Raw genomic sequence first — 12,556 nt, forward strand, 5'->3', positions numbered from 1 at the left:
GCCCTCCTCTTGAAGCTCCAAACCCAAATTCGTCACAATTTCTTCAGTCTTGATACAACAACAAGGCACTTGCAAATTTTGAACAACGTTATGTGTTCGCACATCATCATTGTTATTATTCACATAGAAAAAAAGGTCCCTCTATTCACAAATTCATTTCCTGTAAAGAGTGAACAGAGAAAGGAACAGTGGGTGACTAATGAACAAACATAGTGATGCTCTTAAACAATGTGGTATGGTAAATTTCAAAATGATATCCAAGATGTGACCAAGCCTCCTTCATGATGCTCCATATTTTCCTATTTGAATATTGCCAATTTTTTAAATGCAAGGTAAATACTATTCAATCAACTTTGATTACTATATTATCCATATTAAAAGATCTGGTCATTTGGAGGACAAGAAGTGGAGCTTCAACACCTATTTGTCTAGGATGAAGTACTTTTGTTGCTTCTATCAACAATTTAACACCTTATCAGAAGAACCACAAATGACATAGCCAATACAATATTCCAAGTCTCCTCTAAGATGTTCCTAATTTCTTTAACACCAAGTGACTACCATTGGAATTGATCACCATATTATCCATATTACAACTTTAAACTCTAAAATGACATCTAATCAATACAAATTTAGAGCCAGTACTTTAAAATGAAGTTAAATTAGTCCAGGAGTAAATGCTAGTACTTTAAAATGAAGATAAATCAGTCTAGGAGTTAGAGTAGCAAAACCCTAGAAAAAGATTCATGAGAAAACATATTAGCATAGATCTTCAGCTAACTCATAATTTATTGATTAGAATTGCATAACGTCTATCTTTATCCACATCCTCAATCACCTTTTTTTTCTCATCCACTGGTGGGAGTGGAATCTACAATTAGGTAGAAACCAATTCCCATGTGATCTCCACATGCATTAATTTTTGTTAAAAAAAGACAGGAAAAATAGTATACAATTTGTTATATCAGAGTTCATACCTTGATTCTCCTCATCTTATTAGTGAATTTTGAATTGATTTCGAAGACAGCTGTTTGTGCCACAGTTTTTGTATTTGGTTCTTTATTGAGAATTTTATGTTTCACACATGAAAGAGAATGTAGCAATCTGACAATATCTTCACCAGTCAAATTCAATTGAGTCTTCACTTCTGAGTAACTTAGCCTTTTAGATGCATTGAATAGTAAAAATGCTGATGCCTGTGTATCATAACCATAGAGTAAGGTACACAAGGAAAAAGAAGTGAATTCTAGATATATCAAGGAAATTGACACTGATAAATGTGATGTATTCACTTTGCATATTTATGGTTTCTATAACACATCAATTTTAGTTTTCCTTTAAATAGATAGCATAAATAGAAAATGAATCAAATTATCAATGTATGGTCATTAAAAATTAATGAAATTAACCATTGCTTTAACTTATCCTACCCAACTAATTCTTAACCAGAAACTAGAAGAAGAAATTCCCAATAATGATCAGTATAAAATGACCTATAATGCCATTTTATATGAATCAAGGAATCTAACTGTCAGCCAATAATCAACCAAAAAGGAAATTACCTGGTAACTAGTAATAACAAGTTCCATAGGCTTAGGGTAAAACTTCCCATTAATATTACAAGTACCCAGAGATTATATCCATGTAAGCTTTCTATGCTTTGTCTTTGTCTGATAGAACTGCTTGAACACCTCTACGCATCTTACCTGCATTAAGTAACAATGGTCAAAATGTTAACCTGCTTCAAAAATTGGAAAATTTAAAAGGTATCCTATATACAAAATGGGCATACCATTTTGGTTGGCAGGTTAAGATCAAATAATTTGTAACTTGGCCAAAACCCAGTTGTCAAAACTGTCACAGTCAAGTCTATGCCAGGATGTGCTTGAGAATTTTCATTAAGATAATCGTCAACATGCCATGGGTTCTCCTTTGCTAATGTTAAATCTGTGACCTACATACAAGCACACAGATTTTTACACAATTTACAATTAGATTAACTTCATTGATAAGAATCAAAGTGAGTTTTTTATTTATGTATGATGCAGCATACCATTCCCTCCATTTTAGAAGTAAACTGACCACCACATAGTTGCTTCAACTTTGTCAATATGCTTCTTTCATGATCATCATTTGCACTTTTATCAAACAAAAGTCTTTGTGTAAGCTTCTTCCTACAATTTTGACAAATATTAATTATATATCACAACACATAACAAGACAAAGTCCTAAATTTTAAAATAGCATTATATGGATGAAGATTGCCATTCACGTCATGAATTCTAGATGTGTAAAGTTGTCTTTCACGTCATGAATTCTAGATGTGTAAATTTTCCATTCCTCATGCTTTATGGCCTTTGGCAGAGTCTGGGTTAATCTATACTTGATAATTCCAAACAATAGTCTTTTTTTTTTTTAAAGTAATTAAAACTAGACTAGTACAAAAAGAAATTGAACCATATATTAAGAATATGGAGTATGTAACCTGGACATACCAAAATAGAAAATGTATCATATTCTAATAAATAGAACTCTACTATTATAAACATTGGATTAGATTGTTTGAAGTAATAAAGGTGAACCATCTAAATAATGGGCTAATAAAACATGCTTTATTGCTAGTGAGAAGCATTAAAAACTATATTAATGGTATGTTAGCCTGCACACCCAGATTCTGGGTCAGTTCAACCATGGAGATTCCCAGGGTCTTGTCAAATGTGTCATACTAGACAACCCTTCTATTCTACAAACCTCAATGGGTGGTCCACATTGACTGTCCAAGCAACTGCCTCCTCAGGGAATCGGCATAGCAGATGCTTATGTACCAACTTTTGGTACCTTCTACATTAAAGAAACCTATTTTGAAGATATTGCCTTGTACCAAGAAACCTTTTGGATAGAGAACTGCCTATCAATTGAGTCAGTCATTTCTTTTCAATTTGTATAATATGTTCTGTTGAAACACACATTAATTACCTCTTTTGGTTGTTATAATTAGATGCCCCAGTCTTTCGAGGGTGACCTTGATGGCAACCCCCCCTATGCTTGTTTGGGGCACAAACATAAGTTTTCAAGATGTCAATCAAGCAGTTCAACGCTTTTTGAGGAATTTTATGGATGATCCTTCAGACCTTGAGGGAAAATACATGAGGCTCTTCGAACAAGTTCAAATTTGTCCCTGCTGGCTTCTTATGGTTACCATCTAGTCTCATTTCAAATTATTGGTTGAGCACATTTGCTTTTGTATTCACTTCATTTAGTTGATTTCTCATTTAGACAATGGAAGTCGAAGGTGATTCTTTGAATATTGATGTAATGAACATCTTCAAATATGATGAAGACCTTTATGGAAAGATGGTCAGATATCCTCCTAAAGTTCTCGCCATTTTTGACATTGTATTGATGGATGTAGCTGTTCACCTCAAGCCTTTGTGGGAGAAGCACATACATGTGACTGAATTGTATTTTTGGAAAAATATGTTTTGTCAATTAGTATGTTTTCATTTAATGACTTTGTTGTTTTGGATTTTGTTTATTTATGCACATAAATATGCCTCAGACTTACATATAATTGCCATTGCAATTAGGCAAGAATATTCAATCTTAGAGATACAGTTAACATGCAAGATCTGAATCCATTAGGTAGGCAATTCTTTTTAAAGTTACGTCTTCATTGTTCAATGCTATTTGAAAAATCTAATAAGGGGGTTTTGTTATCTTTGAAATCTAGATATTGAGAAGATGGTTTTAGTCAAAGGAATGATAATTTGATGCAGCTCAATAATACCAAAAATCAAAGAAGCATTCTTTAGGTGCCTTATTTGTGGATATGCTCCAACACCAGTACCTGTTGATAGAGGTAATTTGTTAGATTGCAATTGAACTCTTAATATAATAGTTACTTGTGTCTTCATTGTATGTTATGTTTGTTTCTTAATTCTATTTTCCATAAACTGTGGCGGAGAATCTATGGCTTTAAACAGATTCATGCTTATGAAAGTGATCTCAAAAGCTTTTAGATTCCAGGATTTTGCAAATAAGATGTTACTCCTTATTGTGACATAACCACTATTGATCTACTCTTTGTAACCTTAATTGGAACTAATAGGACACTATACATGAGGTTCTTCTCACATTGAGATGTTTTCTTGATGAAAGCTATATATGAGAGAGCACATTTTTTTAGTGTGAAAAAATCCCTATATGAGAAATTTCACACCAAATTTTATTCTCATATTCCATGAGAATCTTCTACCAAATTTTGTCAAATGTATTTCATGTTTTCAAAAAAAATCTCATATCTTTGCTTCACTGCGTATAATGGTACTTGCTATCTAAAAGTGTTTCTGCTGGATTTGTATTCACATCCTATTTTATGCTTCAAATGCCTAGGTCAGATTGATGAACCTACACGTTGTGCAAGGCCAGAATGTGCTGCTATGAATTCTTTGACATTGATGCATAACAAATGCGGGTAGGAACTTGTTGATTTTAGTTTATGCATGATTTGAAGCTACATTTTCAATACTCTGAAGACAACTATATCCTTTTACTTTTTGGTTAGGTTTGCTAATAAGCAGATTGTAAGGTTGCAAGAAACGCCTGATGCCATTCCAGAGGGGGAAATCCTGCACACTGTTAGCTTGCTGATGCATGACAAACTTATTATTGTGACCAAACCTAGTGATTGAATTGAGATGTGTCCAACATTACATGATATACAAATTCTACACTCATTTTTATTGCCAAGTGTTAGCATTTGAAGCTTGACATTGGTTTTTTTTTGTAGGTTACTAGGATTTTCAGAGCTATGATAGTTAGAGTGGGACCAAACCAAAGGATTGTGAAATATTTATTTAAAGCAAAGCTCTCAAGCCTATCTTAGTCCATTTAAGTTGGAAATGAGGACCTTAATGTTGTATTCTATGATTTCTAATTCTGATTTGTAAATTATTTGCTGGTGTAGACCTACATTGATTGCCTTCATCTGAAAAAGGCAGACAAGACAAGATTGCGAGCCAAAGATCCAATGGAACATGATACCAATAATGATAGTTTTGCCTCTTTTCAAGAGGGTGATATGTCACCAGCTGATTATGAAGCTAAGGTATAAACTCATACTTTTTACCTTTTGTATATAACATGAATTTGGAAAGCTCTGAAATTGAATTTCGACTACCAATTTCTAAATTGAGAAGTTGAAAGAACTATCTCGCATGCCTGATATCTATGAGAGGCTAATTAGGTCCTTAGCTCCAAGTATTTGGGAGCTAGAAGATGTAAAGAAAGGGCTCTTGTGCCAGGTATCTTTCTTTGCATTCATGTTCGATTAATTGGTAATTTTTTGCATGTTCTTTTAAGCATATGTTAACCATTATGCTTCTTATACAAATTTTCGAGGGAACTACAGTAAAACTAGCTTCAGACGCTACTTTTTGTGGTGATATCAACATCCTGCTTGTTGGGGATCTAGGTATGAGTAAGTCTCAACTACTTTAGTATGTGCATAAGTTGGCTCCTCGAGGAATTTATACAAGTGGTCGTGGAAGCTCTGCGGTTGGTTTGACTGCTTATGTATCAAAGGATCCTGAAACTAGTGAAATAGTAAGTTATTAACTCAATTTTTTGATCATTGAGCTCTTTGGGCTGCCTACTCCCCCACTGCTACCTACAACTTTATTCTATATAAACTGCTTATTTCTTTGAACTCAACAGGTTCTAGAAACTGGAGCATTGGTAATGAGTGATAGGGGTGTTTGTTGCATCGACGAGTTTGACAAGATGTCAGACAATGCTCATAACATGTTACATGTGGTGTGATTTTTCTCCAAGCTCTTCGAATTATGTGCTTTTACTAGTTTCTTGACTTCATAATCTATGCTGTTGGTTGACTTGTATATCAATGTCTGGTCATTCCATTGAAGTAGGTTATGGAACAACAAATAGTGTCAATTGCAAAGGCTGGGATCATAGCATCTCTGAATCAAAGAACATCTATTTTAGCTTGTGCTAATCCTAGTGGTTCATGCTACAACCCTAGATTGTTAGTGATTGACAATATCCAACTTCCTCCAACATTGCTTTCGAGGTGGAGTATGTTTGGTTTTAGAATTCAAGCTGGAGAATTTATTTGTTGTCACTCAAGTATAAAAGAATCACAAAACATGCTTGCAGGTTTGATTTGATCTACCTAGTGCTTGATAAAGCTGATGAACATACAAACAGGCACCTTGCAAGGTATCTTGTTGCATTACATTATGATGAGCCAGAGGTAAGTTCTAATTTGGTCAATACTATGTAGTAATTAATGGGGGGTCCAATAACCTGATATTTTTGATGTGAACTACATTATGATTCTAGGACCAAATGCTGGATGCATTCAACCTCCTGACTCTCACTTCGTATATCACTTATGCAAGACAAAATATACATCTTAAGATATTTGATGAGGCAGCAAAAGATTTGATTCATGGTTATGTTGAAATGCGTAGGAAGGGAAACTTCCCTGGCAGTAGCAAGAAGGTTAGCTCAATATATTCTCAAATTCAATTTTTGTATAGTATGCTTACAAGTTACACATGTGAAAAAAGTAATAGTATATCTCATACTTCTACTGAAGAATGCATCTAGATGCAGGGCAATTCTCATGTTGTAGTGCCTCTCCCATTTGACTTTTGTAAGTCATCCTAATGGATGCAACCTTGTTGATCTTTTGTTGTGTTGAGAATCATGATTGTGACCTTGAGTGGTCTACACTGTTGAGGTGTTTGGATTCATGTTTCTTTATCAGTTTCTTTGATTATGCTTTTGACTGATTTTTGAGATTATGATGTAATTTTTGGTTCACTGAGGTTTGTGCCAGTGGTTACCAGGATCGATGTGGTATCATGAGGTTGTTTCATGATTACCTTGAGATGTGTGCAGAGATTGCACTATGTTCCATTACCATGCTACATTGGACTAGGTTCCTGTAGCAGTGGTTAGTCATGTTTATGACTATGTTTGCTTATGTATTTTAAATGCCTTTTTAATGCAGAGTAATCAATCTTTATTAAATGCATTAATGATTAGAAATAGATTGTTCATGTGGGATTATTTGGTTATGTGCTATGGACATTTACCTTGTTATATTTCTAATTAGAGAGATATTTTTTACTCATGTTATGTTTACATTTGAGAGGACTTGAAGGTCAGATGTTACACTTTGATTCTAGTATCATGGATTTTAGACTATTATGCTATTTAGTTAATCATATTGCACGATGATGCCATTTTGAGATGACAATGTGTTTTATGATGATAGCTAGTTATCTGGTATTTGGACATACCTCTGATTTTGTTATGTGATAGAATTAATGCTATGGTTATTTACTTCATTCCTGCGTTGTTATACTTTATGCGAACGTGAGTGATGTAAATAGATTATTTTAATATAATTAAATAAATGGTTAAATTAGGTGATTTAACGCATTATTTCTTCAGCTACGTTATTATATGCAATGGCACTTGATCATGTTGTTTAGTGTGCAGGATTTATATCCCTGGCAATGGCACATGGAGTTAGTGATCCATCCTTTAATATTTTACCAATGTCGTCCTAGTATGGTCAACAAAGTGTTTAAATTAAACCTTTCGGTGATTATTAAATCCGAACTCATTTGCATTATGTGATTAGACCAGTAAGCGTGTCTGTGCATTTAGAGGTTCGCATTGTCATGAAAGTTATTAAGGAGATTTATGTTGTTTTGGGTTTTTGAGCTTTTTAATTGATTTATTTTAATTTTTGACAGCTTTACCATAGATGAATTCCTATTTATAGGAATAGCCTATTTTTGTTTGGGTCATTTCGAGGTTTAACTAGGTTGGCTAGTTATTTTTCCTAATCGATTATTCACTCAAAAAGTGAATATGTATCCAAAGAGGAATTTAATTCCGCACTTCTCACTTTCAAATTGGAAAGTTGGAGAGTAAAACCCAAAATCCTCTTCATGAGGATTTACTGTTTTGTTCGTTGTGGGAGCTACGGGTGTGGGATCATCGCGAGGTTGGGCTCATTGGATCCAGCTCGGGAAAACCTTGGATTGTCAAGATTTTCAGCTACTTCTGCGAGATATTTATTTTATGGTTCAGATTCCCATTTTGCCCTTTTGGTTGTGAGGTAGGGCTTTCCTGTTTTATTGTTTCTACTTCGTTTCTGCTTCTGTTTTTGGTAGCCATTTGTTTGGAGGCTGAGAACTAGTGTTCCCCTCTGTTTTTGTATGCTAGTTCTACCCGGTTGGGCAAGTATGAACATTTTTCTATTTTTTGGGATGAGGGTTTGGGATTTTATGCCGTTATGCTGGCCATTTTTGCATACGATGTCTGTTTTCATTTATTTTTGGATTTTTAGAGTTTTGGAACCCAAATTCCAAATGGGTTTTAATTTTGAATTTTTTCTAAAATTTGGAATTTTTACCTCGTTTTGTGTGCCACCTTGTTTTCTCAGGTTTTCTTGGCATAATGTGGGTCGTGGACCTAGATGATCTATTTGGATATTAGTCAGACCACTATTGCACTTTTATGTTGCATTGGGATGCATGTTGCATCCGTACTCCCGACGTTGTGTTCGGTTGAAGAATTTTATACTTGGTGTTATTGTTTCTTTTAGACCTTTGCTTTTGTTTCATGAACGCTAGGATTTGCGTAGAATCCATACTCTCAGATTGAGGTCGGTTGAGTAAGTTCATGATGTTTGTTCTTGTCGCATCACTGGGATTCATGTAGAATCCATACTCTCAGATTGAGGCCGGTTGAGTGATTTTATGATGTATGGTTTTATTGGCTTTGGGATTCGTGTAGAATCCATCCTTCCTATGTTGCTTTTAGTTGGGTATTTTCTTTGCATTGTGTTCTCATTCCTATCCTTGTGTTGTGATCTTCGTGATGGTGGTACGCCATACATGAGTACGTGCATGTACATTTGTTGGGTGACTTGCGAGGCTCGATCTTTCATGGATTTGCCGAAAGTTATGATCATTGGGGTTGGGATGGGAGTATGCATGCCCACAGACACTTGTCATAGGATGAGCATGGGTAGGGTAGGGTAGCATATGGAGGGGGCTTCTATCTCACAGCCCGACGATCATGACACCATAGGTATGACTGAGAGGAGCTTGAATAAGTGATAATTAAAGAAAATGTGTGACTGGTAATAAAACTTAAGATAATAAAACTTCGTGTGATGGTTCCAAGGGAGTACCTCGAGAGGGAAGTACATTGCCAATATTTCCACACGTGATCCAAGCTTGGGCTTGTTGATGCCAAGCGACTCTCCATGATGTCAGCCCCTACTTAGTAGCCTTTTGAGTGTCTGACCAGGACCTTTACTCCTTGCATTGTCTTAGATTCTTGGTTTAGCCATCATACTGTCTGGCATGGGTGTTAGCCTTGGATGTTGTGCTTTATGTGTGTTTGTGGTTGGATCATTACCTCCATCAGCACGGTGGGTGTGGACCTACAGGTGCCACATGGTTGGGAGGCGTAGCTACCTTCACCACTATTAGGGATCAGTGTACAGAGATGATCTTTTTCCTAGTGCGACCATTGCTAGATGTCTTCACTTGATACTTTGGGTTTCGGAGTATGCTTTCTTGTGATTTGTACTTTCATTGGGATGCTTGTATATCATGTTTAGATGATGTTAGTTTATTTGATGCATTCCCTTATCATGATGTTTAGCATATGATTAGATGATGTTATTTTATTTAGTAGTATATCTGTTGCTTACTGCTGTTTAGCATGTGATAGGTGATGTTATCTACTATAGGATTATCTTATGCTTTTCTACTAGCATGTTAGATTTCCTTATATTATTACATGTTTTTAGTAGTGACGTCCCTATTATGATAGTACCGACGATTTGGTCAGTGGCTTGGGATGTTATGCGCGGGGATGCTTAGGACCCACAATGGTCTTATGATGCTATTGACGAATGGGAGAATCCGCGTACTTAGTTTGGTTGTTTAGTTCACTACGATGTTTATTTCAGTGTGTTCTTTGTTGTTGTAGTTTAGATGGATAGATGTTCTTCTTTCTGTGTTGTTCTTGAACTTGAGTGTTCATTCCTCGAGCCTTTTTGGATTCGGTACTCCCTGGTGTGGAGGTTCTTTGCTCTCTTTTTTGGTCCTTTATGCTTCTTGGAGTGTTTTCGCATTTCTATGGGAGACATTTTGTCAACATTGTGCAACATAAAAATGTATCGCATGCCCATACAAACTATATCGTAGATACTGTAAAGTATTGCACGCCTTCTTGAGAAATGTCGTATGACACTGGAAGAGTGTCGCACGCCTTCTTGAGAAGTATCGTACGATCCTGTAAAGTATTGCATGCTTTCTTAAGAAATGTCGTACACCATTGGAAGAGTGTCGCATGCCTTAAGGAGAAGTGTCACCCTCCCTTAGTAAAAAGTGTCACACAGTTTTTGTAAAAAACTTATGTGTGCCGTCAGCGGGCACTTTTCTTTGTGATCCAAACTTTTTGAGAGTTGTTTTGGATAACCTTTTGGGCGTTCTTTGACCCTATGTTGTTGCATTTTGAATTCTATCGATTTCTCTTGAAATCCAATTTTTCGTGTTTGTGTATTTGTCTCTTGGGGTTTAAAATATATCGTATATTTTAATTTCTTATACTTAAGATATATTTTAATATATGCAACGAATATTTTGAGATAGGTTTCAAACCTCTCGGAGATAAGTTATGGATTCTAGGAAATTTCAGGGCTTCAGAAATCCAGACTTAGCCAATTTTTAGGGCTTTAGGATTTCAGGCTTAGCTAGATTTTAGGATTTTGCATTTTATCCCAGCTTGGTGTTTTGCTAATGAGTGGTCATTTCTTGTTCCCTCATCTTGTTAGTGGTGGTTGTTGGCTTTTTTTCATGTGTGTCAGTTGGTAGTGGCATTCAAAGATTTGTTGGTTGCTGAGATTGTGGTGAAGTCTTCCGTTGCGATCTTTGTGATCCTTATATGATGTTGTCATTTGCATTCATAATTGTAAAAAAAAAAAATTCTTGGCTTGTATTTCATCCTTGTTCCCAAGGATCTCCGGGCGGGGCATCACACATGTTATGTTAACTTGTTCTTTTGAATGAATTGTATAGGTTATCACAGTGACTCCATGCCAAATTGAAAGCTTAATAAGAATAAGCGAAGCCCTTGCTCGCATTAGATTCTCTGAGTGCGTAAGAAAATCCTATGTAGACAAAATGGGGTTACATTCCTGAATGTTTTAAAGCCAGATTGAGGCAATAAAAAGATATCTTACATTCCAATTCTATAGGTTGAAAGGTGTGATGTGGCAGAATCATTCTGGCTTCTTGAAGTTGCACTTCAAAAATCTGCCACCAATCATTCAACTGGTAACCATTGTGCATCTTTGGCAATGAGGATTGTCAGTTCCTTTAGTTGTATATTGAATGCATTATCATCACAAAATTAGTTAGCTCTAAAAAAACTATGTTAATTGGAAGCCACTGAATGCATTTGAGTGTCATGGTTATAGGGACCATTGACATGGATCTCATAAACATGGGAGTCTCAGCTAGTGAAAGAATGAGACGAGCCAATCTTATTTCATCACTGAGGATTCTTATCATGGAAAGGATGCAGGCAGGGGGACCATCAACCTGTATTATTGAGGTAACATTCTTTATACTGCCCTAAATAGTGTTGAGAAAATTTTTGGTATGGAACCTAACCAAATATGAATGAATGCAATCACAGTTGATGGAGGAAATGCACAAATAGGGATCCAAGGAAGTCAGCATAAATGATGTAAGTAATTCTTTGTTGTGGGTAAATTTCAAGCTATTTCCAGCTTCATTTTCTTGAGGGAAATGAATACATTATGAGTTATGTTGTTCAATTTCGGATTTGTAATACAATTGGAAACCTTGTGAGTGAGGGGTTTGTTGCAATTCATGGGGACAATGTGAAGAGGACCTAAATGAGTTTTGAGGATGATATGGCCCCTATAATAATTAGTAATGAAGTATTTGATAAGACTATGGTTAGTGTGTTGTGGAAAACTATTTTAATGTTCCCTGAGCTTCATGCTCTGTAGTACATCGATGGGTACTTTCTCTTGTAAAAAAATCTAGAAAATTGAAGCAATCCAAAGCCTGGGTGTACTATTTGTGACAAAGACAACCACCGAGATAATGTTGGATATCTTATAATTCTTGCTCAGATAAGAGGATGATAATTATAAATTATGAGAATCATTGGTGTTTTTTTCTATCAAGTTTTGGAGTGAGGAAAAAGTAATTGCAATTATAAAGGTATTTTTTTTCAACCAACGTAATGGAAAAAGTTCATTTTAATGTTCACAATGGCATTTTTCCTCTCCCTCTAGTTTCACGTGGTTACCTAAATATAAAGAGAATTAAATATAAAAAGAGAAATTTATTTTAATCTATATTTTAAATTAAATATAGAGAGGAAAAATTAGAATCTAATCTTGATGTAGTGATGATTCTATGGTGGTGACTTCAACAATTGAGAATGCTGAATATCATCA

The 12,556-nt window shown here is 35.4% G+C and overlaps 2 pseudogenes; one reads left to right on the forward strand and one right to left on the reverse strand.

The window, feature by feature from the left end:
* Positions 1–781: 781 nt before the first annotated feature.
* On the reverse strand, positions 782–2,277 carry LOC149542531 (cullin-1-like; annotated as a pseudogene).
* Positions 2,278–2,998: 721 nt separating this feature from the next.
* Positions 2,999–11,983, forward strand: LOC149542532 (DNA replication licensing factor MCM4-like; annotated as a pseudogene).
* The last annotated feature ends 573 nt before the right edge of the window (positions 11,984–12,556 follow it).

This window comes from Cupressus sempervirens, chromosome 8, assembly GCF_028749045.1.
Source record: "Cupressus sempervirens isolate cs-2001-9-10 chromosome 8, ASM2874904v1, whole genome shotgun sequence".
Lineage (NCBI taxonomy): Eukaryota > Viridiplantae > Streptophyta > Pinopsida > Cupressales > Cupressaceae > Cupressus > Cupressus sempervirens.